A 6,814-nucleotide genomic window follows, 5' to 3' on the forward strand; every position below is an offset into this window, starting at 1 on the left:
TCTGTCAGATGCTTTTTCTGCATCTGTTGATATGAGTTTGTGATTATTCTTCTTTAGCATGTTTACATTAATTGATTTTTAAATGCTGAATGAGCTTTGTATGCCTGGAATAAATCCTAGTTAATATATAATTTTTTAAAAATTGTTGGATCCAAATTTGGTAATATTTTGTTAAGGATTTTTATATCTATGTGCATTAGAGATATTGATTATAGTTTTCTTTTCTTATGATGTCTTTGGTTTTGGTTTTAGGGTAATGGTAGCTTCATATAATGAGTTAAGAAGTATTCTGTCTGTATCTGTCTTCTGAAAGAGAATGTAGAGAATTGGTATAATATCTCCCTTAAATGTTTGGTACAGTTCACCAGTGAATCAATCTGGGCTTTTTGGTTTCTGTCTTAGGAGGTTAGTAATTAGTGATTTAATTAATTTAATAGTAGTAGGCTTATTCAGATTGCCTGTTTCTTCTATGAGTTTTGGCAGATTGTGTCTTTGAAGGAATTGGTCCATTTCATCTAGGTTATCAAATTTGTGACTATAGAGTTGTTCATAATATTCCTGTTATCCTTTTAATGTCCATGGGATCTGCAGTGATGTCTCCTCTTTCAGTTTTGATATCAGTAATTTGTGTCCTCTCTTTTTCATGGACTGGCTAGGGGCTTATGAATTTTATTTATCTTTTCAAAGAACTAGCTTTTGGTTTCATTGATTTTTCCCTATTAATTTTCTGTTTTTAATTTGATTGATTTCTTCTCTAATTTTTATCACTTCTGTTCTTCTGCTTACTTTGGATTTAATTTGCTTTTCTTTTTCTAGGTTCCTATAGTGGAAACTTAGAGCCTTCATTTTAGATCTTTCTCCTTTTCTAAAGTTTGCATTCAATGCTAGAAATTTCTTTCTAAGCATTGCTTTCCCTGCATCCCCCAAGTTTTAATATGTTTTCATTTTCAATTAGTACACAATATTTTTTAAATTTTTTGAGATTTCTTCTTTGACCCCTATGTTATTTAGAAGTATTTTGAGATTTTCCAGCTATTTTTCTGTTACTTACTTCTAATTCAATTCCACTGTGGTCTGAGAATAGATATTGTATAATTTCTATTCTTTTAAATTTGTTAAATTGTGTTCTGTGGCTGAGAATGTGGTCTATCTTAGTGAATGTTCCATGTGAGCTTGAGAAGAATGTGTATTCTTCTGTTGTTAGATAAAGTAGTCCATAGATGTCCATTATATCATTGCTGTCATTTATTTTATCTATACATAAGCATATCTATCTATCCAAATAATGAAGTTTATTGTTGCTATTATTTCGGACAACTGTTTTCATTTAAAACAATTAAGAATAAGAAAAATAGGCCGGGCGCGGTGGCTCACGCCTGAAATCCTAGCACTCTGGGAGGCCGAGGCGGGTGGATTGCTCAAGGTCAGGAGTTCAAGACCAGCCTGAGCAAGAGCGAGACCCCGTCTCTACTAAATATAGAAAGAAATTATCTGGCCAACTAAAATATATATAGAAAAAAATAGCCAGGCATGGTGGCACATGCCTGTAGTCCCAGCTACTCGGGAGGCTGAGGCGGTGGGATCGCTTAAGCCCAGGAGTTTGAGGTTGCTGTGAGCTAGGCTGATGCCACGGCACTCACTCTAGCCTGAGCAACAAAGCGAGACGCTGTCTCAAAAAAAAAAAAAAAAAAAAAAAAAGAATAAGAAAAATAAAAGGCTTTGTTTTACCCTCTCTTATTCTCCAGTGCGTTTTCTTCCTTTATGTAGATGCAAATTTCTGACCTATATAATTTTATTTCTCTCTGAAGAACTTTTAAACATTGCTTGCAAGGTCTACTGCCAAAAAATTCCTGCAAAGTTTGTTTGAGAAAGTTTTTATTTCTCCTAAACCTTTGAAGGATAGTTTCAGAGTACAGAATAATAGATTAGAGGTGTTTTTCCTCTCAACACTTTAAATATTTCATTCTATTCCCTTCTTGCTTTCATGGCTTCTGAGAAGTTGGGTATAATTCTTATCTTTGCCCCTTTATAAATAAAGGCATTTTTTCTCTTGGCTTCTTTCAAGATATTTTCTTTATCTTTGCTTTTTTCCGTAGTTAGAAAATGCCTAGGTGAAGGGTTTTGGGGGGCATTTATCAAACTTCTTGGTGTTCTCTGAGCTTCCTAAATCTGTGGTTTTGTGTCTGGTATTAATTTGCGAAAATTCTCAGTCATTATTGCATCAAATATGGTTCTGTCTCTTTCTCGCTTTTCCTCCTGGTATTCCCATTATATATATTTATACATTTTATAGTTGTCCCACGGTTTTTGGATATTCTGTTCTGGTTTTTTTCAGTCTTTTTTCTCTTTACTTTCCAGTTTAATAAGTTTCTATTGTCATATCCTCAAGCTCAGAATTTCTTTCCTTAGCTTTTCAATTTATTAATCAGCCTATCAAAGTCATTATTCATTTCCGTTACAGTGTTCTTGATCTCTGGCATTTCTTATTTTTTTCTTTCTTAGAATTTCCATATCTTTTCTTGCATTACCATTCTGTTTTTACATGTGTTTGCTTTTTCCATGAAATTCCTTAGCATCCCAATCATACGTTTTAAAAACTACAGTTTTTTGCCGTTTCTGACTCTGATTCTGATACCTTTTCAATCTCTTCAAACTGTGTTTTTTGCCTTTAGTATGCCTTTATAATTTTTTGTTGAAAAGAGGAGATGATGTACTGGGTGAAAGAATTGCGGTAGATAGGCCTTTAGAGTGGTGAAGTGTGGAGGAGAGGGGAAGCATTTTGTAGTCCTGTGATTAAGTCTCAGTCTTTGGTGAGCCTGTCTGTGTCCCTGGACTGTGAACTTCCGCAGCACATTACAGTCCCCCTGCACCCCTTAGGTAGGGCAGGATGGCTATAGGAGGCTGGAGTTGGCTTTTCCCTTCCCCAACATGGAAGGCGAGAGAGAGCTGGAGTTGGGTATTTCTCTTTCCCAAGGTTAAGTTAGGCTCTGATAAAACCCCATTAGGTCAGGCTCTGGTAAAATAGTTTCTCCTGAGGGCAGGCCTTGTTAAGAACAGACTGCGTTAGTGTATTGAAATACATCGGGAATACATTTTGAGAATGGTTACTTTTTCCCTCCCCCAGCTGGAGGTATGAGGGGATTTTTCTCTAATATTCATTGTGAGGATCTTACAGTGCTTCTGGAGGTAAAACTCACAAAAATATGATGTTTCCTTATGTTTGGGTCCCCCTGGAGTTTTTAGATAATGGTAACTTTGCAAATAATAATACAAAAAGTTGAAGCCATCTCAAAACTGGACAGGTCAGGGCTGAATCTGCCAAGCTGTTTACTAAGGAAGGGTAATAAGGAATGCCTGGCAGCTGAGTCAAACCCAAAGGAAGAAAGCAGCAGGAAAAGAAATGCTGGAGGAGGGTGAAAGAACTGGGAGCAGAAATGTTAGAAAAAAAATCTTCACTGTTCCTAGATTTCTGTGATTGATTTTACTTTTTTTGTTTTAAACTAAAGAGTACATATAATGAGAATGGTCAGCAGAGGGCCTTCAAGTGAACATGAACATTGTTTAATATTCACGTGGGATCTTTGAGCTTTTGGTTCTCTTTCCTATAGATCTTTTTTTTAAGAAACAAGAAAAAAAAAAACCTTCCCATCTTATTGGAAAATAGTTGCAAAAGGCTACAGGCTTCAGTGTATGTCATTGGCATTGCATTATAATTGTTAGCAATATTTCATGGAGAACAAGGTACTTCAGCAAAAGGTCAGCAGGTGGCAAACTTCTACAACCCTTAGGATGAAGAAGGCCTGTCATGAGTAGTTCCCATTCTAGAGAAATACTGGAGATTCTTGTTTCTCTTTGTGGGGCGGGAGGGTGAGTGGTGTTTGGCTTATGTGTGTGCATATGCAGGATGTTGTAAAAGACGATAAAAAATAACTCCATTTTTCAAAGAGTTATGAAGACATTTACTGATTAAGCTAAATCAGAAGGTATCAGAATTAGCTGATCAATCAGTCTCTCTTGAAAGTCACATGTAAGTGCTGTGGTTATCTCAGCCCTGTGGGAGGGAGGGTGGAATAGAAGCTTCCTAAATTCTCTGTCAATTCTAGTACTCTGTGATTTGAGGTGCTCTATTGTGATCCTAAGTCTTACCTTCCCTCAGTAAGCCTCCCAATGTGTTATGAACTGGAATTAGATGCAGCGAGTTCTCAACTTTACATTGGTGGGATAAAGCTTGCATTACATTGTTAAAAGACGTTTTTTGGGGAAAATGTTGAAGGATAACAGGAACATTTAAGTAAGGGTTCATTGGGGTACAAAGAATATAATATTTAAAATCTCCTTCTGTTTCTTTATTGAAGACCTTGACTTGATGTTAACATCTTTTTGTTCATTCCTAGAATCTCCAAATTTAGAGTTTATGCTGATAAATTCCAGGGCAAAATTATTTCTTCATCCAATTCTTTTGATTAGTTGAATAAATTGTTTTCAGAACTAATGCACACTAGAAACCTTGTCACCTCAGTCTCCTCTGTAAACCTTCTCTCAATCTCCTCAAACATTGCCATGCTGTTCTTGGATAGGACCATGCTACTGCTATGCCTAACACATGTGTGATGTGCTAGTGAGGTAGCCAGTCCCTTAGCATTCATTTGGTAGTGGACGTCTGCTACTTTTATTCAGTGTCCTTGAATTCCTTCTTTGGGAAACTGATAATCCCCAGATCCATGAGATTCCAGTAAGATTCTTAATCACAAGTCCTGCCTTATGATTAGGGATGTGACCTAGGATTAGGGATGTGACTCACTGTAGCCATCACATTCCTTTGGAGGATTTATTTTTGTGCTGGGAGGGGCATTAAATATGATCTTTTATTTATGTCCTTGCTAAATTGGAAGGATATATAACTTTGGCTGCTAATGGTAAATATGCCTCTTATATGCTCTAAAGGCTACTTTGTCTAATACTGATATGGCTACCCCAGCTTTCTTTTTTTATTTATATTTTATTTATTTATTTTTAAAACAGAGTCTCACTCTATTGTCTGGGCTAGAGTGTCATGGCAGCAGCCTAGCTCACAGCAACCTCAAACTCCTAGGCTCAAGTGATCCTCCTGCCTGAGCCTCTGGAGTAGCTGGGACTATAGGTGCACACCACCAGGCCCAGCTAATTTTTTCTATTTTTAGTTGTCCAGCTAATTTTTTTCTATTTTTAGTAGACACAGGATCTCGCTCTTGCTCAGGCTGGTCTTGAACTCCTGACCTCAGGTGATCCTCCTGCCTCGGCCTCCCAGAGTGCTAGGATTACAGGCGTGAGCCACCACACCTGGCCTCCAGCTTTCTTTTGATTAGTGTTGACATGGTATGTCTTGTTCCATTCTTATACTTGTGTGTGTGTGTGTGTGTGTGTGTGTGTGTGACAGAGTCTCACTCTATTGTCCCAGGTACAGTGCAGTGGTGTCATCATAGCTCGTTATACCAGGTCCTCTGGGCTCCTCATGTCTGGCCCATGACTACGTTTCTGACATCATCCTTTTTGGTCTCCCCTTTTCTTACTCTGCCATTCTGGTCTTCTTGTTGACCCTTGGACATTGCAAGCTCAGTCTCACCTCAGGGCCTTTGCACTTACTCTTCCAATGTTTGGAAAGCCTGTTCCACGGGTCTTCTCATGGCTTCCACCCTCCTTTCATTCATGGCTCTTCCTCAGAGTACCTCCCTGAGCAAACTGCCTCAAACAGTCTACTCTACCCCTGCCTGTCCTCTTACCTGCTGTATTTTTCTTCATAATGCTATCTTCTCATGATCTCTCCACTAGAATGTAACCCCTGGGGGCAGGGACTTTGTCTTGTTTATGGCTGTATTCTCAGCATTTGAAACAGTGCTTGGCATGTAATAGGTACTCAAAATCCATTCGCTGAATGCATGATTAAAGAAATGAATAAATGAATGAACTACAGGCTTATTATGAAGTATGTATCTAAAGATGAACCTTAACTATTGATTTGGTTTTCAATTACATTATTGTGCATTTTGTGCTTGAAGAAGTACCATTTATTTTAAAATGAGATGTAAACCCTTAGCATACTTTCCCACGAACCTTCCCTATAGTATTCTAAATTAGTGAGGTTTTGCAGTAATATCTGGAAATAGGCTTTTGTTATTCATTCAAGGCAGGAAATAGTTGATTTTAATTATAATTTGATGACCAGTATGCTTCCTTGGTAAGAAAGAAAGTAGCACAAAGAGTTGGTGTTCTATTTTCTGTTTTTAAACAGAAAACATTATCCATGTATTTACAAGGCTATTTCATGGATGACTCCTGCAAAAGTCATGCTTAGTTAAGCCCCAGTATAGTAACTCAGAATTATCATCAAAATAAGTAGATGAGGAACAACATCCTTCTGCCTGAAAAAGAAAAGAAAAACCGAGAAAAGTATATTTCCAAAAGAATGCAAGAAAAAAAAAAAGACATTTCTCTTTCTCATGAAAAGTTCAGAGCAAGAAGGAAAATATTCTTTTTACAAGGGAAAGTATGCATTTGGTCATAGACAAGCCTTCTTTCCAAAGCTGGAGAGATTTTCAGTTGAAGAAAATTGACAACTTTGCCTCCAGGCTAAATTTTATAGTTTTCACAAGCAACAGCTGTGTTTATGATGGCCGTACATTGCCCTGAACAAAATCAAGATTAAGTATAGGATTGGTGTTCTCAGACAATTACTAACAAAATGAACATTTCTCTTACTATTTTCTGGAGCTCCAGGCCTCATGTTCTTAACTTCAAAAAATTATCCCAGAAGTTGTTGTTTTTAAAAATGGAAGTT

This window comes from Eulemur rufifrons, chromosome 2 (genome assembly GCF_041146395.1).
Source record: "Eulemur rufifrons isolate Redbay chromosome 2, OSU_ERuf_1, whole genome shotgun sequence".
Taxonomy (NCBI): domain Eukaryota; kingdom Metazoa; phylum Chordata; class Mammalia; order Primates; family Lemuridae; genus Eulemur; species Eulemur rufifrons.